Below are 24,840 nucleotides of genomic sequence, written 5' to 3' on the forward strand. Positions count from 1 at the left end.
TCCCGCCAGCATGCGTGGGGTAAAGTCCTTCCACGTATCCCTGCTTAAACCAGCAGTCCATGTGGGTCCCACTCCTCCTCCTCCTGTGGTGGTGGACGACCAACCTGAGTACGAGGTAGAAAAGATATTGGATTCACGCATGGTACAGAATTCGGTACAGTACCTCGTACATTGGAAAGGGTACGGCATTGAGGAGAGACAGTGGGTACCGGGTTCACGCATGCATGCAGACGAGTTAAGGAGGGAGTTTCATGCCTTACATCCCGAGAAACCTGGTAGGAGTTGTCCGGAGTCCACTCCTCGGGGGGGGGGTACTGTAAGGAAACGCGGAAATGCCGCCGTCTCTCAAGGTGAGGCGACTGTTTCCGCGTCCAGCATGGCGTCACAACGCGGAAAAAACGCTGCATGCCGCATAGGCAGTGCGGCGGAATCCGCATCAGAGGCGGCCCCCGCACTAGATACATTGCATGACAGTACTGGTGTGGCTGGGACTGATAGTCCACCAAGATTCAGACTTACACGCGCGCGAGCAGAAAGGCAGAGTTTAAATAGCAGTTAGAAGGGTGTCGGCTGACCAGCTGGGTCAGCTGACAAATTCCACTGCTCTCATTGGACCAGCAATTAGGGAGGTCCTGGAAAGGTCCTAGAGTATATATACTGCTGGTTGTTCACTTGCTCTTTGTCTGGCGTGCGATCACATACGTGGGAGCACCCAGATCCGTAGTCAGATCCTGAAGTGTGCCGGGACCAGCTGGAGCTGTAATCCTACACTTAGCTAGATATTTGATAGCTAAAGTACTAGTTTGATTGTGATTATATGTTATGACTTTTGCCTGCCTCGACTATCCTCCTGAACTCTGACCTTGTACCTCGATATTTCTGATACTCTGTTGCCGAACCTCGGCTCGTTCCTAGACTCTGTTTCTGCCTCCTGATTTTGTACCCCGATATATCTGATACCCCGTTGCCGAACCCTGCCTGTACTTTGACTCCGCCTTTGCCTACTGTATTTGTACTTTATCTGTCCGTGTGTGTACGACCTGGCTTGTCTGACCTCGAGAACCGACCTCACGATTGGAGGCGGTTCCCAGTCCTGTTAGTGACACTTCTTCCTGAGTGTCACTCTCGGACTTTCCTTCCTACTGTCAGTCTGACTCCTCCCGTCTTGGAGAGCTCAGGTCTGCGGAAGGAATCCGTGCAGTTCTCCTTGCTGCACTGAGGCCTAGGCCTCCTAGTGTTACTGTTACACCAAAACACTACACTCTACTCAGGCGAACAGAGGTTAGTTTGTATATCGGATTATCGGTGAGACTGCAGATCACTTATAATCTGGTATATATCTGTATTTCCGGCGATACTGCAGATCACCGGTAATCAGATACTCTCTGCGCCCACCGATCGTTACACCTAGACTCTAGAAGCTGTTTGATTATATGCCCAGACCCACCACGTGCAGCTGGTGAGTAGGGATGGAGCAGGAGTTCCTTGTGTGTCTTCTTGTGCTCTTGTGCATGGAGGTGGTAGCTGGTCTAATGAGATTACACCGTGTTAGTGTCTACTCTATTTTGAGGTGTTTTAACCACTTCCGGATTCTCAGAGCGTATATACACGCCCCTGAATTCTGAAGTGTATTCCATGGAAACGGCCGCCCGTATGAGCGGCCGTTCCATGTCAGTTCACGGAGGGTGTCTCCGTGAACACCCTGCGAGCCGATCGGCGGCTCGCAGGGTAAATGTAAACACACGGGGAAGATCTTCCCCGGTGTTTACATGTATACGGCGCTGCTGCGCAGCAGCGCCGTAGAGGAGATCGGCGATCCCCGGCCTCTGATTGGCCGGGGATCACCGGCATCTGATAGGCTAAAGCCTATCCCATCAGGCGCAGGACGGATTCCGTCCTGCGCCGCTCACAGGGGGAGGGGGAGGGAGGGAAGGGGAAGGAGGCCAGGAAGCGCTGCGGAGGGGGGCTTTGAAGAGCCCCCCCCCCGCAAGCGCAAGCAGCCGGCGGCGATCAGACCCCCCCAGCAGGACATCCCCCTAGTGGGGAAAAAAGGGGGGAAGTCTGATCGCCCTGGCTGCTAGCTGATCTGTGCTGTGGGCTGGAGAGCCCACGCTGCACAGATCAGCATAAAATTTCATGGTGTGGAAGTGGTTAAAGAACTTAATCAGGAGCAAGGGCACTGACAACTTCCTGTACTGCCTTGTATACACCATACAATTTGCTGTAAGATTTTCTGTAAGATTTACCTGCCAGATAGATAATTTACAACATGATGGAAATTATCTATCTAACCATCTATCTGCCTAGCATTTAAAGAGACACTGAAGCGAAAAAAAAATTATGATATTATGATTTGTATGTGTAGTACAGCTAAGAAATAAAACATTAAGATCAGATACATCAGTCTAATTGTTTCCAGTACAGGAAGAGTTAAGAAACTCCAGTTGTTAACTCTATGCAAATAAGCCATTAAGCTCTCCGACTAAGTTAGTCGTGGAGAGGGCTGTTATCTGACTTTTATTATCTCAACTGTAAGTGAACTGTTTACTTTTTCTCTGCTTGAGGAGAGGTCAATACTTCACAGACTGCTCTGAAAGAATCATTTTGAATGCTGAGTGTTGTGTAATCTGCACATATTATAGAACAGCCGTGCCCAACCTACGGCCCGTGGGCCATTTGTGGCCCGCGAAGCCAGTTTCTGTGGCCCGCGCGGTGTCTGCCTGCGGAGGGGGAGAGGATCGGGTGGTATTGCGGCATTGCGTAGTATCGGCACTCGGCGGGACGTGCATACACCAGCGTGTGTTCGTATTCAGCCCCGGGTAGCGCTGGGATAGTCAGAAAGGCTCGCTCATTGGTTACTGCAGGAACCTTCCTCCAATAGGAATCAGCCTAATTCCTATTGGAGGAAGGTTCCTGCAGTAACCAATAAGCGAGGCTTTCTAACTATCCCAGCGGTACCCGGGGCTGAATACGAGCGCACGCTGGTGTATGCGCGTCCCGCCGAGTGCCATACTACGCAATACCACCCGATCCTCTCCTCCTCGGCAGGACACCGCAGGCAGACACCGGGGCACACGCTGTGACAGCCCCCTCAGCCCCACACAGAGCTGACAGCCTCCTTAGCCCCACACAGAGCTGACAGCCTCCTCAGCCAGCACACTACAGGCCACGTGTGGGTAATTAGGCCTCTGTTCCTCCTCAGCAGAGCTGACAGCCTCCTCAGCCAGCACACTACAGGCGCCTCTGATACCATTGCGGCATTAATCTGCCCTGTGCATACACCCAGGTACCGTACTGGACTCTGATACCATTGCTGCATTAATCTGCCGCAAATTTCTCATTAAGAAAATGTGCATCAAATGGTGAGTACAACAATTCTCATATTGTCGTTTTCTTTCCATTTCCAACACCATGTTAACTGTTACTAGAAAAACGTTAAAAGTTTTACATTGAAATTTTGTATGCATGTGTCCCGGCCCTCGAGATTTTTCTTGATTTGAAGTTTGGCCCTCGGGCCAAAAAAGGTTGAGCACCACTGTTATAGAATAATGCAATGTTAGAAAAAACACTATATACCTGAAAATAAAAGTATGAGAATATTTTCTTTGCTGCTAATCTTCTAGAAATTATTCATAGTACACAACCAATTCATTATATCATATATTTTTTTTCGCTTCAGTGTCTCTTTAAGCATTGTTCTACTCAGCAGGAGATAACCAGAAGACAATGCACCAGAGATAATGACCAGTCTCTACTCTAATTACAGAAAATCTTGCAGAAAATTGTATGATGTGTACTAGGCATACCACAGAGTGACAGTGTTATGCTGGGCATACACGGGTCGATCCGGCGGCCGAATAGCCACCAGATCGACTCCCGCTGCGTCACCAGTCGTCCGCGCGTGCACCCGAATCGATTCCCGCTCGTCCCCGCCGGCTCTTCTTCTCTTCCGCTCGATTCGCCCCTATCGTCCGCCCGCGGGTATCGAGTGCGGAATTGATCCCCGCGGTGATCGGACACGTCGGATATTATCAATCGAGCCATCAGCGGCTCGATTGATAAGGTAGCGTCGAGCCGTGTATGCCCAGCATTATAGCCTGCAGCTGTCACAGAGAAATTCAGTCTGTGCTTTCTCACCTTGCAATCTGAACAACAGGATGATACAATTGGAGCAGAAGAAGCAGCTCCACCCACACAGACTGAAAGTCATAATCTTTATTAGTTGCAGAAGCTTTATTGCACATAAACCAGTAACACTGATTACTAATGCATCTTCATTCTGCCTTTTTTTTAGTTCAAATACCCAATCAGGTTCAAGAGGAAAAAAGAGGGTTACAAACTTCTACCACATAATATACACTTCCTGTGCAGCGCGGGATCAGCAGCGCGTAGTGGTGCAGATGGCATGTGAGCGTACTGCTTTCCGATCGCACAGCCATCTGCGCGTCATTATTAGGACGAGGCCTGATACACTATTTGAAGATAATTTGTATGCAAAGGACATGCAAGGTTTGAATAACGGTACAAAAGCATGATCTTTTTTTAGCGAGGGAAAAACTCTTTAAGGTGCATAAGGGGTTCTTAAAGTAAACCAGAAGTTGGGATTATATTTTTTTTAAAAAAGCAATGCTACCTGATCCAGGGGGCTGATCGGATCAGGTAGCCGCAATCCCTGCCGCTTCCGTAGCCCTCTAGGGCTCACTTTCGTGGTCATGACACTGGAAGAGATGCTCTGTGTGTCATACACAGAGCAGCGTGCAGGGAGGCGGGGGAGCGGCTGTGGAGAGGCAGAGCTGTCCAATGGCAGCTGGGAAAGGCCTGCAGGAACACCCCCAGTGGGCTTTTAAGCAGGCAATACTTCTCCTCCATTCCTCTCAAGATTGACGACAAGGTTTGTAGACAGTCCCAAAGTGTGCATTAGGGTCTTCTGTTGTGTACACTACAGAGCCCTACCTCCAGCTCCAATCAGAAGCTGAGGCTCTACATAGCACAACACCTGGAGAACAGACAGCACAGTGACTGGCTGGCTCTGCTTTCCCCCTGTGTTTTACTACTTGTGGGATTCTGTTTGTCACATTTGGAATACTTTCCAAAGACTGCAGACAGTCTGCTGGTCAGTACTTCTTTTACCACTTAACTGTCACTCTTCAAGAGCCTGTGCTATAGAATGATGATTCTTATGCCCAGCCACCATATCCTTCAAGAGCCTGTACTGTGATAGCTACCTCTAGTACAGACCCCCTTCAGGATTCTGCACAGACCTCTTCTGCTGCCAGAGCCCCTCTTCAAGAACCTGTTCTTTGATTGCTAGAACAGTACTAGCAGGGCCTCCATTCAAGAATCTCTATTACATGGCTCTTATGTTGTTATAATATTCACCCCTACTAGTTGATATCTTTAAAGTAAATCCTTGGTAATTGTAACTAAGCCAAACTTTTGTCCAAAATGCCCTGAGGGCGCAGACAGTATCTTCTGTCATGTCCCCACCCTAGCGCTCCTTTTAGCTGCAATTTGGACCGGGCTAGAGGGTCAAAGCATTCGAACTGGAAAAAAAGTCTGTTGCACATGCACAGTTCGGGCCATTTGCATAAAGCACATAACCAGTTTATACAGAATGCTGTGGCTGTGCTCCTTGCAGCCTCCTGAGCATTATGCGCACACTCACAGCAGTTGTCAGCAGTGCATGAGAGGCTGAACTGCAATATGCGGGGCAAAAACTTTGGTTGTGGGCTAATCCGGTCCAAATTGTAGATGAACTGAGCCATGGCTAGGGGAACTGAGGATGCAGTCCATGTCCAGCATTAGGAACACCAGTATTGACACTGTTATATTTAAAGTATATCTGAGGTAAAATAAGAAGTTCAGTTTTACTTGGGGATTCTTCCAGCCCCTAGAAGTCTATCAGTTCCTGCGCTGCAGTTTGGCCACCCTCTGAGGTACCGCTGTCCTGTCCATAACATTGCTGACCCAAGCATAGAACGCTCCCAGCCACAGAAGGGGGAATGCAAGAGGCGCAGAAGCCAGCAACCCAGCTCAGGTCAGCGATGTTACGGACAGGAGGGCGGCCAAACTGCAGTGCTGGAACTAATCAACTTCTAGGGCCTGGAAGAGGCCCCATGAAAGCAAAGCTTAACTTTTTTTTTTTTATTTCATCTCGGATATCCTTTAAGGTGTGTCGCCTTGGAATTCCTTTTAAACGATACCCAAGTGACAGTCAAACAGTGTTCTTTTTGTTTTACTTGTCTGGGGCTTATTCCAGTCCCCATATGCTTCTTGGTCTCTAGTTGTCCTCTCGGTCCCCTTCCTCGATTCACTTTTTGGCCCAGTACAGTGTGTAACTTAGCTAAGTCGCGCACTACTGCACATGCACTGGACTGGTGGGGCACCTCCTTTATCACGCTCTTGTTTTTCAGGAGCATTGAGTCTCAATGTAATGCATATGTGCAGAGTTCTCCTGGCGACGGGAGTGTGATCAAGGAGGCACGCCACAGGTCAGCACACGCGCAGTAGTTACAGACGATGAAAAGCAGACACAAGGCCCTCAAAGTGTTTTTTTTTTTTTTCTGTGGGTTGTTTTGGGATGGGGACCCAGTTGGTTTGCCCAGTATGGGACCCAAAAAAAGTCAGCCCTGATTATAAAGACTTGCATTATAAAGATTCAGATGCTGTATCCTTTTTCATCAGCTTTCTTGAAAATCGTGGATGTTACGTAAAAGGGAGACCCATAAGGTATGCAGGGATGTTTCTAGGTTCCTGGGAGATCGGGGCACCCCTGGGCACTAAGAGGGAATGATTGTGCGGCGCGCTTGGGAGTGGTCATGCCGCATGAAGTGGGCGTGGTCATAGGTGGGGCCAAATGTACGTGAACATAGCAGTGGCGTAACTTAAATATATTCAATAGGCAGTATTTCATATATATATATGCCCCTCACCTGGCTTCTGTCTTGTCTTCGACTGGCTGGCCTGTGCACTGTACTCTGCTGGTGGTTATGCTGGGCTCCCTTGCTGGTGGTTATGCTGGGCTGCCTTGCTGGTGGTTATGCTGGGCTGCCTTGCTGGTGGTTATGCTGGGCTGCCTTGCTGGTGGTTATGCTGGGCTGCCTTGCTGGTGGTTATGCTGGGCTGCCTTGCTGGTGGTTATGCTGGGCTGCCTTGCTGGTGGTTATGCTGGGCCGCCTTGCTGGTGGTTATGCTGGGCCGCCTGGCTGGTGGTTATGCTGGGCCGCCTGGCTGGTGGTTATGCTGGGCCGCCTGGCTGGTGGTTATGCTGGGCTGCCTGGCTGGTGGTTATGCTGGGCTGCCTGGCTGGTGGTTATGCTGGGCTGCCTGGCTGGTGGTGATGCTATGCGGTGCGGGCCTGGCTGGTGGTGATGCTGTGCTGGCCTGGCTGACTGTGATGCTGTGCCAGCTTGGCTGGCAGTGAGGTTGAGCTGGTCTGGCTTTGCTAGGTGACTTGCTGGGGGCTTTGCTGGGCTGGGAAATTTGCTGGGGGCATTTTGTGGGGCTTTACTATGCTTTGCTTGGCTGTATGCTTTGCTAGGCTGGGGGGTTGCTTTGCTGAGTGCTCTGCTTTGCTGGGCTGGGGCCCTGGGGCTTTGCTTGGCTGTAGATAGGTAGGTGCCTCCAGTATAGGTTAGATAGGTAGCTGCCCCCAGCGTAGGTGAGATAGGTAGCTGCCCCCAGCGTAGGTGAGATGGGTAGCTGCCCCCAGCGTAGGTGAGATGGGTAGCTGCCCCCAGCGTAGGTGAGATGGGTAGCTGCCCCCAGCGTAGGTGAGATGGGTAGCTGCCCCCAGCGTAGGTGAGATGGGTAGCTGCCCCCAGCGTAGGTGAGATAGGTAGCTGCCCCCAGCGTAGGTGAGATGGGTAGCTGCCCCCAGCGTAGGTGAGATGGGTAGCTGCCCCCAGCGTAGGTGAGGTAGGAAGCTTCCCCTAGGGTAAATTAGATGGGTAGCTGCCAGGGGCATAGCTAGAAATGGCTGGGTCCCATAGCAAATTTTTCTCTTTGGCCCCCCCCCACCCTACCTGCAGCTCCTCCCGGGTAAGGGGGGTGTAGCTTGGGGGCCCTAACGGAGGGGCGGGGAAGAGGAGGGTGCCACTCAGGATGAGGGTGCCACTGGGTGGGGAGGATGATGCTACTAGCTGGGTTGAGGGTGCCACTGGGTGGGGAGGATGGCAAAGGAGCATACAACTCAGTGGGGGGGTGCTACATGGTGGGGAGGTGGGAAGTAGGGGAGATGATGGTGCCACTGGGGTGGGGAAGAAGGGAGAGGACGGTGCCACTAGGCGGGGAGGGTAAAGGAGGGTGCCCATGGGGTGAGGAGGAGGTTGCTACTAGGTGAGGAGGAGGGGTGAGGAGGAGGTTGCTACTAGGTGAGGAGGAGGGGAGAGGAGGGTGCCACTAGGCGGGGAGGGAGGGTAGAGGAGAGTGCCCATGGGATGAGGAGGAGGTTGCTACTAGGTGAGGAGGGTGCCACTGGGGTGGGGAGGAAGAGAGAGGAGGGTGCCACTAGGGGGGGAGGAGGGGAAATAAGGGTGCCACTGGGGTGAGGAGGGAGGGAGAGGAGGATGTCACTGGGGTAGGGAGGGAGAGGAGGGTGCCACTAGGTGGGGAGGAGGGGAGAGGAGGATGCCACTGGGGTGGGGAGTGAGGGAGAGGAGGATGCCACTGGGTGGGGAGGAGGGGAGAGGAGGGTGCCACTGGGTGGGCACTGTATTGCCTCCTTCCTGTGCCCCTTGCAGGCCTTGAGTAATCTTGGGATGCAGGGAGAGGGGTCTGCAGGGAGAGGGGTCTGACATCAATCCTCCTTCTCCCTCCTGAGTCCCCTCAGTTCTTGTGCAGCAGTGAGTGTATCTCTCACCTGCTGCATGCGTCCCAGCATCCAGCTCCTCTCTGCTTCTTTCTACTTCCTTTTGGGAAAAAGAGGGGCGCAGACAGCTGCAGGTGACAAATACACGCACTGCTGCACAAGAACTGAGGGGGACTCAGAAGAGAGAGGGAGGGAGGATTGATGTCGGCCCCCCTCCCTTCAACAAACGATGCGCTGGACTGGAGCCTGAATTTAAGCCCCCCAAACTCGCACACTATCCCTCCACTGTTTAAAAGCAGTTTCAGGAACTGCCGAGGCAACTAAAGGCAGAAATTGGGCCACTGTTCTACATGCAAGGCTGCATGTAGAGCAGTGGCCCGGCTTCCGCATTGTTGCCATGGTAACGGTGATGCTCATCAGTACCCGAAACTGCTTTTAAACAGCGAAGGGATAGTGTGTGGGGCTTAAATTCAGGCTCCAGTCCAGCGCATCGTTTGTTAGTGAAGGAAGGGTAAAAATAAATAAAGCCAGGACCAGACCCCCCCCCCCCCCCCCCTTCCTTGGCTACGGGCCCCATAGCAGTTGCTCTGGCTGCTATCATTATTCCTATGCCAGTGGTAGCTGCCTCCAACATAGGAGGCGGGAGTAAGGAGGTGGGGAGGGGGGGGCAGTTAACAGCTCTCCTCTGATCGCAGCCTCCAGCTTCTTCCGACTTCCTCCCCGGCGTACTTCGCATTGGTAACAGCGCCCCCTGTGTTGACATCACAGGGGGTGCTGTAAGCAAGGCGATGGAGGTCGGGGAGGAAACTGGAGGCTGCGATCGGAGGTGAGTTTTTAACTGCCCACTCCCCCCTGCTGCTTCACCCAGTGCCCCCTCCTGCCAATCAATCGATCCAGGGCACCATGGCAACATGTTCCAGGCCGGTGCCCCGGATCAAAGGCCCTAGCGACGCCTCTGAAGGTATGTAACTATTCCTCTCTGCATCATGCATTTATTTGTAACATTCATTATTCCTGTTACTCATTTTTTTTTTTTTAATGTTTTGTTTTCTAGGTCAAAACTGGAAGCTGTTGTTAAAGAGCCTAAAACATGCACGGGCACAGTCCATGGCAAACAGGTATTGTATAGTGCCATTGCTTTTACCACAAGGCTATTTATCTATATAATTATGTATCATTCATATTACAGTAAAACCCCCATTATCCAACACCAAAGGGGATTGGCTGATGCTGGATAAGTGTAGTTTCTGGCTGCTTAAAAGTCAATGTTGAAAACAGGCCTAGCTGAAAAAACAGTACTGTCTTTCCCCGAATATAAGAAAAGGGCTTATATTTTTTTGGGGGAGACAATATGTGCTAGGGCTTATTTGCGGGGGGAGGCGCTTACTTTAAGGAGAGGGGTAGATGTTTTTAGTGTATAGGGGTTGCTTGGTCTTTTACCACACCTCCCTTGTGGCTGCGTCCCCCTCCATTCCTTGTAACTTCTGCTGTGACCGGGATAGAATTGAAGCTGTATGGCCCCTTTTCTCCCTCACACTGACTATATACGTGAGGTCCCTCTGTGCCCGCGCTCCCCTCTCATCATAATTAATGTGCACCTGGCTGATACGTTCCAGGCGCACATTGATCATGACGAGCAGACGCGTATCTACAGACGTGCAGGCGTGGATAATGCCCTGGGCACCGCCTCCTTCCAGGCACTTAGAGGGAGGCTGGTCTCGCCTCCTTCCTGTGCAGTGCAGAGAACACAGGAAGAGTTGCAGCGTTACATGTCTCCCAACTGTCCCTCTTTTGGAGGGACAGTCCCTCTTTGGGAGCCCTGTCCCTCTGTCCTCCTCATTTGTCCCTCTTTCAGGACTTTGTCCCTCTTTTTATGTAAATATATATATTTCTCTACTAAAAATGTGTTTGATTGACTCTAAACTTTATTCCCATCCTTGAAATTGATATATTACTCATTTTAAAATGTTAAAATGAAGGAAAATTAATAAGGATAGAAAGGACCAGTGTGGTTTGAATTATAAAACATATTTTTCTTATGAAATCTTTATAGTATACGTGACTAGGGGTGTGATGGGGCGTGATCAGGGGTGTGGCTTAAGTGTCCCTTTTCCTTATCTCAAATTTGGGAGGTATGGCGTTATGTGAGGGGACGGAGCAGCTTCCCTTAGGGCTCTGAATCGGCTCTTCATTAAATATCACTAGACACCACTCAGAATCGGAGTAAAAGCCCCGCCCCCGTCTCCATGACAACTCCAGACTGCTTCTCTGACTGGGGCAATCCCTCCTGCTACTGCTCTGCTCCACCCCATACACTCCTATAAGCTGCAAGAGGAGGGCTACATCTCCCAGCATGCCTCAGCGCCCTTTATTACACAGCAAATCAGATCTGTGGGGGGCGCTGAGGCATCGGCTCTTTCAAAACCGAGAACCGGCTCTTGTCGTTCGCAGCAAAGAGCCGGCTCTTAGAGCTGGCTCGTTCGCTAACGACCCATCACTATTTCCTAGCACAGATGATCAGTGACCTGCTGCTCAGGGCTTCTCTGCTGTGGAATCCTGTAGCTCCATTTTGCCTGATTTCCCTCCCTTCTCCTCAACTGCTGTTGACAGTTCCAGCAGCAATTTCCCCACAACGGGTCACACAGAAACGTTCAGCAACAGGCAGATCTTCATCTTTCCCCTTCTGCAGCTACTCTACAATCCCCTGGCTGGTCTTCCTGCTTCTCTAAACAGACCTAGCCGGACGATTACAGAGTGGCTGCAGGTTTTCCGACGTAACAACCTACACGTCGAATCAGCCTACATTCACTATCAAACGTATACCAGGAGGGTTAGGGTGAGAGATGCAGATTTTCATGTCACAGAACTTCTGTGTTACACGTGGTGGGGAAATGAGTGCTGAATAATCTGGTCACAGCTCCTGATGAGGGAGGTAGAATAGGCAACATGGAGCTGGAGGAGCCTTAGCAGCATGCCACTGATCTTCTGTGTTTTGATTCAGCAGGACCTCCGAGGTAGGTATGAATGGACCTCACCCCCTCCCTGAAGTATAGGTAGCTGTCTCTTCTCCCCCCCCCCCCCTCTTTCCGGTATAGGAAGCCTCTCTCTCTCATCCTAATCCCTCATCCCGCCTCTTCCCACTCCACTCCATATTTCTCATTCCCTCTCCTCAACCTCTCATTTCCTCCCCCACAGCCCATTTTTCTGCTCATCCCCCAGACCCATCTTTACTCCTAATGCTGGATCCACACCATACATTTTTGGGCAGATTTACCTGTCAGATCGATTATTTCCAGCATGTCCGGTCTGAGAATCGCTTGTTTTTTTTCTACGGAAATCTCAATAGCTCAAAAAATTGATCGATTCTCAGATCAGACATGCTGGAAATAATCGATCTGGCTTGTAAATCTGCCAAAAAATTGTATGGTGTGGATCCAGCATTACCCCTCATACTCTCCCCCTATCCTTCTCTTTCCTCCTTTAGCCCTCACTCAACACCCCATTCTTCCCCCCCTCCCCAGCAGCTGTGGGATTCCTCGAGGGGGTGCTGTTACAGTGCTTGCCGTAGGCGCCATTTTTCCTAGATACGCCACTGATGACGAGAGGGCAGTATGGGCGCAGGAAATCTTCAACAACAAAACTTGTAAGTGATATTATAGTGGCTGGATAGTGTACTGGTTAAAGGCTCTGCCTCTGACACATGAGACCTGGTTTCGGAACTCAATAAGCCGTGCCGGCTACAGTGGGATGCCAAAGTTTGGGCAACCTTGTTAATTGTCATGATTTTCCTATATAAATTGATGGTTGTTACGATAAAACATGTCAGTAAAATACTGTATATCATATAGGAGACACACAGAGTGATATTTGAGTAGTGAAATGAAGTTTATTTGATGTACAGAAAGTGTGCAATAATGGTTTAAACAAAATTAGGCAGGTGCAAAAATTTAGGCACCACAACAAAGAAATGAAATCAATATTTAGTAGATCCTCCTTTTGCATAAATTACAGCCTCTAAACCAGGCATGGGCAAACTTGGCCCTCCAGCTGTTGAGGAACTACAAGTCCTACAATGCATTGCAAGGGTCTGACAGCCATAGTTATGACTCATAAAGGCAAATGCATTGTGGGATTTGTAGTTCCTTAACAGCTGGAGGGCCAAGTTTGCCCATGCCTGCTCTAAACGCTTCCTGTAGGTTCCAATGAGAGTCTGTATTCTGGTTGAAGGTATTTTGGACCATTCCTCTTTACAAAACATCTCTAGTTCATTCAGCTTTGATGGCTTTCAAGCATGGACAGCTCTCTTTAACTCACACCACAGATTTTAAATTATAATCAGGGCTGGGGACTGAGATGGCCATTCCAGAACTTTGTACTTGTTCCTCTGCATGAATGTCTTAGTGGATTTTGAGCAGTGTTTAGAGTCGTTGTCTTGTTGAAAGATCCAGCCCCGGTACAGCTTTAGCTTTGTCACTGATTCCTGGACTTTGGTCTCCAGATTCTGCTGCTACTGATGGGAATCCATGCGTCCCTCAACTTTGACAAGATTCCCATTCCCTGCACTGGCTACACAGCCACACAGCATGATGGAACCAGCACCATATTTTACTGTAGGTAGCAGTTGTTTTTCTTGGAATGCTGTTTTGTTCCTCCATGCAGAATTCCCCTTCTTATGCCCAAATCACTCCATTTTAGTTTCATCAGTCCACAGCACCTTATTCCATAATGAAGCTAGCTTGTCCAAATGTGCTTTAGCTTACCTCAAACGGCTCTGTTTGTGCTTTGGGCGGAGAAAAGGCTTCCTCTGCATCACTCATTTATACAGCATCTCCTTGTGTAAAGTATGCTGAATGGTTGAACGATGCACAGTGACTCCATCTGCAGCAAGATGATGTTGTAGTTCTTTGGTGCTGGTTTGTGGGTTGACTCTGACTGTTCTCACCATTCGTTGCTTCTGTTTACCCGAGATTTTTCTTGGTCTGCCACTTCAAGCCTTAACTTGAACTGAGCCTGTGGTCTTCCATTTCCTCAATATTTTCCTAACTGTGGAAACAGACAGCTGAAATCTCTGTGACAGCTTTCTGTATTCTTCCCCCTAAACCATGATGGTGAACAATCTTTGTCTTCGGGTCATTTAAGAGTTGTTTTGAGCCCCCCATGTTGCTACTTTTCAAATAAAATTAAAAAAGGAGGGAAACTTACAATTGACCCCCTTAAATACTTTCTCATGTGTGAATTCACCTGAGTATGTAGGTCAGGGGTCACTGAGCTTACCAAGCCAATTTCAGTTCCAATAATTAGTTCTAAAGGTTTTGGAATCAATAAAATGACAACAGTGCCCAAATGTATCCACCTGCCTAATTTTATTTAATCAATTATTGCGCACTTTCTGTAAATCCAATAAACTTAATTTCACTTCTCAAGTATCACTGTGTGTGTCTCCTATATTATATTTTTAACCAGTAGTGTTCCTACCTAAGGGCGCAGGGAGGCGTGGCGCACCGGGTGCCAGACAGCCAGGCGGGTGTCGCCACGACCCCCCTACACCTGACTAAGTAGGGGAAGAGCAGCGCTAGGAGGAGGGGTGACAGCAGGGATAGCGGCGGGGAGGGGGGAAATATCCCCCCCTCCCTCACCTGGGTCCCCCTCCTTCTGCCTCTCTTCTCCCCCCACAAATGCGGGCAGCGGGCCGGGGGCAGTGGGCAGCGAGCAGGCTGACGTGGAGAATACTCACGTTACTTCCGCGTATCAGCCTGGAACGCTGTGTCGCCATCACGTGCCTCTTCTGCGCCTTCAATCATTGGAGGCGCAGTAGAGGCACATGACGGCGACGCAGCGTTCCAGGCTGATACGCGGAAGTAACGTGAGTATTCTCCGCGCCAGCCTGCTCGCTGCCCACTGCCCCCGGCCTGCTGCCCGCATTTTTGGGGGGAGAAGAGAGGCAGAAGGAGGGGACCCAGGTGAGGGAGGGGGGGATATTTCTACCTAAACTGAGGGCCACTATACTACCTAAACTGGGGGCCACTATTCTACCTAAACTGGGGGCCACTATACTAGCTATACTGGGGGCCACTATACTGGGGGCAGCTAAACGGGGGGCCACTATACTAGCTACACTGGGGGCATCTATGGGGGCCACTATATTACCTATACTGGGGGGGGGGCTCCATACCAGCTACAATGGAGGCAACTATACTATCTAAACTGTGGGCCACTATACTAGCTATGAATATATAAAGTCAGCGCAGGTCTATAGTAATACAGCTTTCATCATTTTTTGGTATACAGGATCTTCGAACAAAAGGGTAAAGAAGCAAGGCTTACCAGATTCCAACAACCCACATTATAAGGTTGTAAACGAGTTTGATAGGTGGTCCACAGAACTTTCAAATGGTGTCGTTTCACCAGCGATGTTGCACACTACAGATTCCTCCGGAATATAGTAGATATCCTGAGATCGCAGAGACTCACCAAAGGGGAGTCCGGTAGGATAGTGACATGAAAGAGATGTACGGCACATCTAAGTGTAAACCGTCTTTATTACATAACAAGTAAAACAATTAAAAACAAGGATAAAGGAAAACTCACATACGGGGCCCGTGCACTGGGAACCCCGAAAAAGTAGCGCGCATAAAATGGTCAATAGAAGACCTCAAATAAAATGGTGCCACCTGTCGCCTTCCCGACCGGTTTCGCAATCTTGCGTCATCAGGGGAGAAAGGCGACCAGGCGGCCAGCACCAACTTTATAACATTTTTGAATTAAAAAGTGGGAGTGGTTAGGCTCCACCTTATTCAGACTACACTAGTCAAAGGCAGAAAGCATCAAACATGAAATAAAACATTGTGACAAATTGCATTGTGTCAGAGAGACAGTAGCAAAAGATCTCTCAGATAGTGTGAATAAAAAGAGGTGAATGCAATATTACCTGCATATTCAATTCGTAGTAGGCTAGTTAAGGCTAAATTAAAAGCTAGATTGATTACTCTGCCCTAGGGCATATCTTTCCTATGTAAAAACTTCTTTCTAGATGAAAAGCAGGCACTTCCTGTACCAGAAGTAGTCACTGGAACTCAGGAAGTAGCCTTGCACTCCACCAGGGTCAAGTGGAGCACAAGTTCTTCCTGTGAAGGAGAAAAAAAAAAAAAAAAATCCAATGCGTATGCAATGACGCATACGATCATAAAAACGTAAACAATGAAGCACATAGCAGTGCAGTGCGGCTATAAATATGCATGAAGTGTACTCAGGTGTGCAATGAAAAGCGCGTCTAATGTACTATACTAAGAAGGTGCATAAATCTGTATGCATAGTAAAAACAATGAAATGATAAAACAACCTCCATGGGAGCTCCAGGGACCTTAAGTAGTGAAAGTGAAGAACATCCATAGTGATCATGCAAGACAGATCCCATAGGTATCCGATAGATGGAAATTATGCAAAGTTATGCAAATGTATATACACAGCAGTGTAATGCGGCTATGATTACGCATAAAGATTACTTAAGCGTGCCATAAAGAGCACATCTAAAGTGAAAGCGGTCTCTACTACAATGTAGAACACGCATGCGGCGAAGCATAAAACAAATAGCGCACATAGGGACAAAAATCCACTGCGAGCATCTAAACCGACATATGGAACAATAAACAAAAATAATTGATCTTATGCTGCAATAAGGTCGCATTTAGTAAAAAAAAAAAAAAATGCAATGCGTATGCTGTGACGCATACGATCATAAAAGCGTAAACAATGAAGCACATAGCAGTGCAGTGCGACTATACATATGCATGAAGTGTGCTTAGGTGTGACATGAAAAGCACGTCTAATATACTGTACTAAGAAGGTGCATAAATCTGTATGTATAGTGGAGACAATGAAATGATAGAACAGCCTCCGTGGGAGCTCTGGGGACCTCAAGTGGTGAAAGTGAGGAGCATCCATAGTGATCATGCAAGACAAATCCCATAGGTATCCGATAAATGGAAATTATGCAAAATTATGCAAATTCATATACTCAGCCGTGTAGTGCGGCTATGATTATGCATAGAAAACTCCATGCACCGATAACAGAGGACAACAGACAGCACTCTGTGGGGTAGGGAGCAACAAAGGGAAAGAGAGTGACCACGACCTCCCAATATATCCTATCCAAATTAAGAGGGTATATAAATTTGTATGCTTGGTGAAAAAACAGTGACAGAATAGAACAGCCTCAAACGGAGCTCCGAGGGCATTTAGTGGTGAAATGAGAAACAGTCACAATAATCGTGCAAGACAGGCCCCAAAGGAAACAGTGAAATTTATGCAAAAAATTAAAAATTATTAAAAAATATTAAAAATGCAGTCAAATTGACCAGTATATGCGGGCCTTACAAAAAAAGCATGCAAATGTATGGAAAATAAAAAATATGATAAAGCATTAAGAATTATTGATAAAACAGTTTACATCCAGTTCAATATTCAAACCAGCTGGACTGAGGGTATTCAGTCTAAAGATCCATTCAGTTTCTAATCTCGATATATCTCTTTCTAAATTTTGTCCCCTCCAGCATCTTTTAGTACCATCGATAACACAAAACTTCAAGCCTGAAGGGTTCCTGTCGTGATGGAGGGCAAAATGTTTTGAGACCGAATGATCCTTAAACCCTTTACGTATAAGGTAGACGTGTTCTCCCAATCTTTCTTTAAAGGTTCTAGTGGTTCTACCTACATATCTCAGTCCACAAGGACATTCTAAAAGATAAACTATATGTGTGCTTTCGCATGTGAAAAGACGTCTAATCTGCAGTGTGGGACTTCGGTGATCATTCCCAGCAAAGGAAGTAATTTTTCTGGGCATATTAATGCAAGCCTTACAACCTTTGCATTTCTTGCATCGAAAAAAACCTTTTAGGGGTAATAAATGGGCAGAGGCAGTTTTAGGTGGATCTATATGGCTATGTACAAGACGATCTCTAAGATTAGTCGCTCTCCTGAAGATAACTCCCGGATTGTCCGCAAGCATAGGACCAATCACTGGATCACTCCTCAGGAGATGCCAATTCTTGTACAAAACTTTTTTTATGTCTTTGTGTTGGATATTATATTGAGTGAGAAAGTTAATGCCATTCTGTTTAGTAGTATCCACTGTTCTATTCCTCTTGGTGAAAGACCGGACCTCCTGACCAATCTCATCCCTCACAGATACAAGGTCTGAGGCCGGGTAGCCTTTATCTTTAAATCTAGAGATGAGAAGGTCACTTTGGATAAAATAATCAGTTTGGGAGGAGCAATTCCTACGCACACAGTGGAATTGACTCCTAGGTACACCCTTAAGGTGGCCATACACTGGCCCGATTTGCGGCAGTTTCGACAGCAGATTCGATCACTGGGATCGAATCTGCTGCCAATCGTTCGCGCAACACGCACCCGCCGATCCGATTTCCTCCCGAAATCGGATCGGTCCGTCGATCGCGCCGTGCGGGAAATTACCCTCGATCGCCCGCGGGTAGGGAGCGCGTCGCTAGCGGCGGCCGATCCGATCAGGTATACATTACCTGAGGCTGGCTCCCGGGCATCCCGTCCGTCACTGCTCCTGTCATGGCGCCTCCGGCATCCTCGCATAACTTCCGCTGTCATGCCAGTGACAGCGGAAGTACAACTAGAGGGCGCTCTATTTGAACTTCCGCTGTCACTGGTGTGATAGCTTAAGTTCTATGCGGATGCCGGAGCCGGAGGTGCCACATGACGGGGACATCACGCCCGGGAGCCAGCCTCAGGTAATGTATACCGGCGGGGGGAGCGGCGGCAGCACCACCACAACAGATTGTGATCGGTTTCAGGCTGAAATCGATTCACAATCTGTTTGCAGGAAAGGCAGCCATACGATCCCTCTCTGATCAGATTCGATCAGATAGGGATCTGTCAGCTGGTCGATCTGATGGCACATCGACCAGTGTATGGCTGCCTTTAAGCCATGGACGATAGTGACAACTAGTAGTAGGAATAAAGCTATTTCTGTCAGTCTCTTTGAAAAAGGTTTTTGTAGTAAATTGATTGTTGTCAAGAGAAATCACTAAATCCAAAAAATTTATCTCTGAGGAGCTACAGACACAGTTAAAGACCAAATTATCCGTGTTATTATGTTGAATAAAGGGTTGTAAAGAATTTAAATCCCCCCTCCAGATGACCACCACATCATCTATGTACCTCTTGTATAACAGTAATTGAGGAAAAAGATCAGTTTTAATGAAGATCTCCTCCCAGCAGGCAAGAAAGAGATTTGCGAGGCTGGGCGCATACTTCGCGCCCATCGCAACGCCGACTTTCTGTAGATAGTACTGGCCGTCAAACCAGAAATAATTCCTGGTCATAGAGAAATTAAGGCACTCGATCAAAAAATCGATTTGTGCACGATTGAGCGTCTGGCTATTTTCCAAACAACGGCGAACCGCATGCGTTCCCGCTTCCTGCTGGATAACTGTATACAGAGAGGAGATGTCTGCGGCCATCAAGACACAGGGATCTGTACAAATCAAAGAATCCAATAACTCAATCAGATGTCCAGAATCTCTTAGATAAGACGGAATAAGGGGAACGAGAGGTTGTAGAAATTTATCTACAAATTCCCCTAAACGTGAGGTAATGGAATTAATCCCACTCACTATGGGTCTACCCGGAGGGTGGAGGGGATCTTTGTGCACCTTAGGAAGATAGTATATAACCGGGGTTCTAATAAAAGAGGGAATAAGATAATCTGCCTCCAATTTATTCAAAAATCCTTCCGATTCACCTCTCAAAACTAATTCTCCCAATTCGTCATAAAAACTATTACCGGGATTGCCCCTTAATAATTGGTAAGTGGGCTGGTCACTCAACAATCTAGTCATTTCTTCCTTATAATCTATTCTATCTAGAAGAACAATCCCCCCCCCCCCCCTTATCTGCAGGCTTAATAACCATATCTTTTTCCTCTAGAAGTAATGATAGGGCATTCTGGACTTCAATGTTACCTCTGGCTTTTTTTTACCTCCAAAGCTTGAATGTCACTCAACAGTGATTTCTTGAAAGTTTCTATAGCATGATTATTAGAAATTAAAGGGTTAAAAGTGGATGTATTCCTCAGTCCACTATTAAATAGATTTCTCTCTAGACTAAGATCCACAGTATTACTTGTGGGAGCGGTTTTACTAAGAAAAAACTTTTTAACATTAAGCTTGCGTATAAATTTGTGAGCATCAATAAACAAGTCAAATTTATTCAATGGTTTTGGTGGTGCAAACTTAAGACCCTTGTCTAGAAGTTTCATTTCAGATTCCGTAAGAGTGTGTGAGCTCAAATTAAAGATACCTTCCCCTACTTTTCCTTCCCTTTCTTTTTTCTTAAGTTGTACCCTTCGTCCTCCTCTAACGCCCCTTCTAGCAGTGGGCTTTCCCCCTTTTTTTCCCTGGTGGCTGTCTTTGGATCTATAAAAGGGGTTGTCGGTTCCTCTTCAGACAACTCCAAGTCTGATTCAGAAAGATCCGAAAAAATCTCAAACCGATTTTGAACAGGAATAGGTTTACGCTCAGGTGGTGGGGGATAGTTTTTAAAGGGTTTAGGAATCCATTGTTTGAGAGGTTTTGGTCTCCTAGGTATAAAATAGGGAGATGGATTATTGGGTACAAAATCCCGTGGGTAATATTCCTCCGGACGGCCACCATCTTCTAATGGATGTATGGGCCTTTGGTAGTCCCTATCCTGATTGGGGCGAACCGGAGGTCTGTAAGGTCTAGGGGGACTTCTATCACGGGGTGGACGAGGGTGCTCCACTTGACCCTGGTGGAGTGCAAGGCTACTTCCTGAGTTCCAGTGACTACTTCTGGTACAGGAAGTGCCTGCTTTTCATCTAGAAAGAAGTTTTTACATAGGAAAGATATGCCCTAGGGCAGAGTAATCAATCTAGCTTTTAATTTAGCCTTAACTAGCCTACTACGAATTGAATATGCAGGTAATATTGCATTCACCTCTTTTTATTCACACTATCTGAGAGATCTTTTGCTACTGTCTCTCTGACACAATGCAATTTGTCACAATGTTTTATTTCATGTTTGATGCTTTCTGCCTTTGACTAGTGTAGTCTGAATAAGGTGGAGCCTAACCACTCCCACTTTTTAATTCAAAAATGTTATAAAGTTGGTGCTGGCCGCCTGGTCGCCTTTCTCCCCTGATGACGCAAGATTGCGAAACCGGTCGGGAAGGCGACAGGCGGCACCATTTTATTTGAGGTCTTCTATTGACCATTTTATGCGCGCTACTTTTTCGGGGTTCCCAGTGCACGGGCCCCGTATGTGAGTTTTCCTTTATCCTTGTTTTTAATTGTTTTACTTGTTATGTAATAAAGACGGTTTACACTTAGATGTGCCGTACATCTCTTTCATGTCACTATCCTACCGGACTCCCCTTTGGTGAGTCTCTGCGATCTCAGGATATCTACTATATTCCGGAGGAATCTGTAGTGTGCAACATCGCTGGTGAAACGACACCATTTGAAAGTTCTGCGGACCACCTATCAAACTCGTTTACAACCTTATAATGTGGGTTGTTGGAATCTGGTAAGCCTTGCTTCTTTACCCTTTTGTTCGAAGATCCTGTATACCAAAAAATGATGAAAGCTGTATTACTATAGACCTGCGCTGACTTTATATATTCATTGCTTGTGTGGACTTTTGGACATTGTCCTTCTCGGCTGCGGTCGCCTTCTGCCTTGGCGCTGACACTTGTTGTTTATTTTTGTCTTTGTCCTACTGTTTAGCAGCCTTGGAGTTCCTTTTTAGCTTTGTAACTATCGCTTGTTTATCTGCTGTTTACTCGTCAGTCCTTCAATATGGCTGGTAAAATGGATGTATTTGAATTTATGGACTGCAGAGACTATGATTTAGACCACATCTTTTCAGAAAGGATTTCACCTATTGCAGAGGATAATGTTGAAGGTCAATTTAAGGAGCTGAGCCATTTTTGTGAGAAAAAACTCTCTCTCTGGTGGGAGATTGTCACACTCGAGAGATATAACAAGGATGGCCTAGCCCCGAGAAGATTGAGATGGGAATTTATTCCTAATGAACAGGAGCGAATTACCATCTCTGATGAGAAATTTATGACCTTTTTTAAAAAATGTAGTAAAGAATTGTTGGAAATACTAATAGAAGGTAAAAAGAAAAGATTGAATATGTTCAATAAAGATATTGACCAGATTCAGAATAAATTAAATCCCTTTAAGGACTCAGAGGAGTATGATGCTCTTTCTGATGACTTACAGGGATATTTACGCAAAATGGATAATGATATTAAAAAGAAAAAACAAAAGAAATATCAAAGGGATTTTATGGATTATAAGAAAGGAATTGTTTTCAAATGGCAGAATAAAAATGGAAAAGATGGTGATCCAGTGGATAAACCCGCGGATACCGGCATTACTCCCTGTCCGGATCCAAAAAAGAGGCCCCCTATTTCCCACCCCCCTCCTAAGTCTCTGCCTAGGCCCCCTCCCCCTCCTCTTCCCAGGCATCCGCCTAGGCACATTCATAATAATGGATATGACCCACCACGTCAACCACCGCGTCAGATACCTCACCCATACCCTAAACCTTATGTACCCCCATACAGACCGAGGTATGAACCACCTCCCCCAAGATACTATGAAAACCCTCGTCCACCCCGTGATAGAAGTCCCCCTAGACCTTACAGACCTCCGGTTCGCCCCAATCAGGATAGGGACTACCAAAGGCCCATACATCCATTAGAAGATGGTGGCCGTCCGGAGGAATATTACCCACGGGATTTTGTACCCAATAATCCATCTCCCTATTTTATACCTAGGAGACCAAAACCTCTCAAACAATGGATTCCTAAACCCTTTAAAAACTATCCCCCACCACCTGAGCGTAAACCTATTCCTGTTCAAAATCGGTTTGAGATTTTTTCGGATCTTTCTGAATCAGACTTGGAGTTGTCTGAAGAGGAACCGACAACCCCTTTTATAGATCCAAAGACAGCCACCAGGGAAAAAAAGGGGGAAAGCCCACTGCTAGAAGGGGCGTTAGAGGAGGACGAAGGGTACAACTTAAGAAAAAAGAAAGGGAAGGAAAAGTAGGGGAAGGTATCTTTAATTTGAGCTCACACACTCTTACGGAATCTGAAATGAAACTTCTAGACAAGGGTCTTAAGTTTGCACCACCAAAACCATTGAATAAATTTGACTTGTTTATTGATGCTCACAAATTTATACGCAAGCTTAATGTTAAAAAGTTTTTTCTTAGTAAAACCGCTCCCACAAGTAATACTGTGGATCTTAGTCTAGAGAGAAATCTATTTAATAGTGGACTGAGGAATACATCCACTTTTAACCCTTTAATTTCTAATAATCATGCTATAGAAACTTTCAAGAAATCACTGTTGAGTGACATTCAAGCTTTGGAGGTAAAAAAAACCCAGAGGTAACATTGAAGTCCAGAATGCCCTATCATTACTTCTAGAGGAAAAAGATATGGTTATTAAGCCTGCGGATAAGGGGGGGGGGGGATTGTTCTTCTAGATAGAACAGATTATAAGGAAGAAATGACTAGATTGTTGAGTGACCAGCCCACTTACCAATTATTAAGGGGCAATCCCGGTAATCGTTTTTATGACGAATTGGGAGAATTAGTTTTGAGAGGTGAATCGGAAGGATTTTTGAATAAATTGGAGGCAGATTATCTTATTCCCTCTTTTATTAGAACCCCGGTTATATACTATCTTCCTAAGGTGCACAAAGATCCCCTCCACCCTCCGGGTAGACCCATAGTGAGTGGGATTAATTCCATTACCTCACGTTTAGGGGAATTTGTAGATAAATTTCTACAACCTCTCGTTCCCCTTATTCCGTCTTATCTAAGAGATTCTGGACATCTGATTGAGTTATTGGATTCTTTGATTTGTACAGATCCCTGTGTCTTGATGGCCGCAGACATCTCCTCTCTGTATACAGTTATCCAGCAGGAAGCGGGAGCGCATGCGGTTCGCCGTTGTTTGGAAAATAGCCAGACGCTCAATCGTGCACAAATCGATTTTTTGATCGAGTGCCTTAATTTCTCTATGACCAGGAATTATTTCTGGTTTGACGGCCAGTACTATCTACAGAAAGTCGGCGTTGCGATGGGCGCGAAGTATGCGCCCAGCCTCGCAAATCTCTTTCTTGCCTGCTGGGAGGAGATCTTCATTAAAACTGATCTTTTTCCTCAATTACTGTTATACAAGAGGTACCTAGATGATGTGGTGGTCATCTGGAGGGGGGATTTAAATTCTTTACAACCCTTTATTCAACATATTAATAATAACACGGATAATTTGGTCTTTAACTGTGTCTGTAGCTCCTCAGAGATAAATTTTTTGGATTTAGTGATTTCTCTTGACAACAATCAATTTACTACAAAAACCTTTTTCAAAGAGACTGACAGAAATAGCTTTATTCCTACTACTAGTTGTCACTATCGTCCATGGCTTAAGGGGGTACCTAGGAGTCAATTCCACCGTGTGCGTAGGAATTGCTCCTCCCAAACTGATTATTTTATCCAAAGTGACCTTCTCATCTCTAGATTTAAAGATAAAGGCTACCCGGCCTCAGACCTTGTATCTGTGAGGGATGAGATTGGTCAGGAGGTCCGGTCTTTTACCAAGAGGAATAGAACAGTGGATACTACTAAACAGAATGGCATTAACTTTCTCACTCAATATAATATCCAACACAAAGACATAAAAAAAGTTTTGTACAAGAATTGGCATCTCCTGAGGAGTGATTCAGTGATTGGTCCTATGCTTGCGGACAATCCGGGAGTTATCTTCAGGAGAGCGCCTAATCTTAGAGATCGTCTTGTACATAGCCATATAGATCCACCTAAAACTGCCTCTGCCCATTTATTACCCCTAAAAGGTTTTTTTCGATGCAAGAAATGCAAAGGTTGTAAGGCTTGCATTAATATGCCCAGAAAAATTACTTCCTTTGCTGGGAATGATCACCGAAGTCCCACACTGCAGAT

At 46.9% G+C, this 24,840-nt stretch overlaps 1 long non-coding RNA gene across 2 annotated transcripts in view; it reads left to right on the plus strand.

Moving 5' to 3' along the window:
- Window positions 1–24,840, plus strand: part of LOC137538327 (uncharacterized) — a 78,665-nt gene that overhangs the window by 43,316 nt on the left and 10,509 nt on the right. For both annotated transcript variants that reach the window (XR_011024751.1, XR_011024752.1), the window contains exon 3: window positions 9,864–9,927. This is a non-coding gene — a long non-coding RNA (uncharacterized lncRNA). The remainder of the gene's footprint in view (window positions 1–9,863; window positions 9,928–24,840) is intronic.

This window comes from Hyperolius riggenbachi, chromosome 11 (genome assembly GCF_040937935.1).
Source record: "Hyperolius riggenbachi isolate aHypRig1 chromosome 11, aHypRig1.pri, whole genome shotgun sequence".
Lineage (NCBI taxonomy): Eukaryota > Metazoa > Chordata > Amphibia > Anura > Hyperoliidae > Hyperolius > Hyperolius riggenbachi.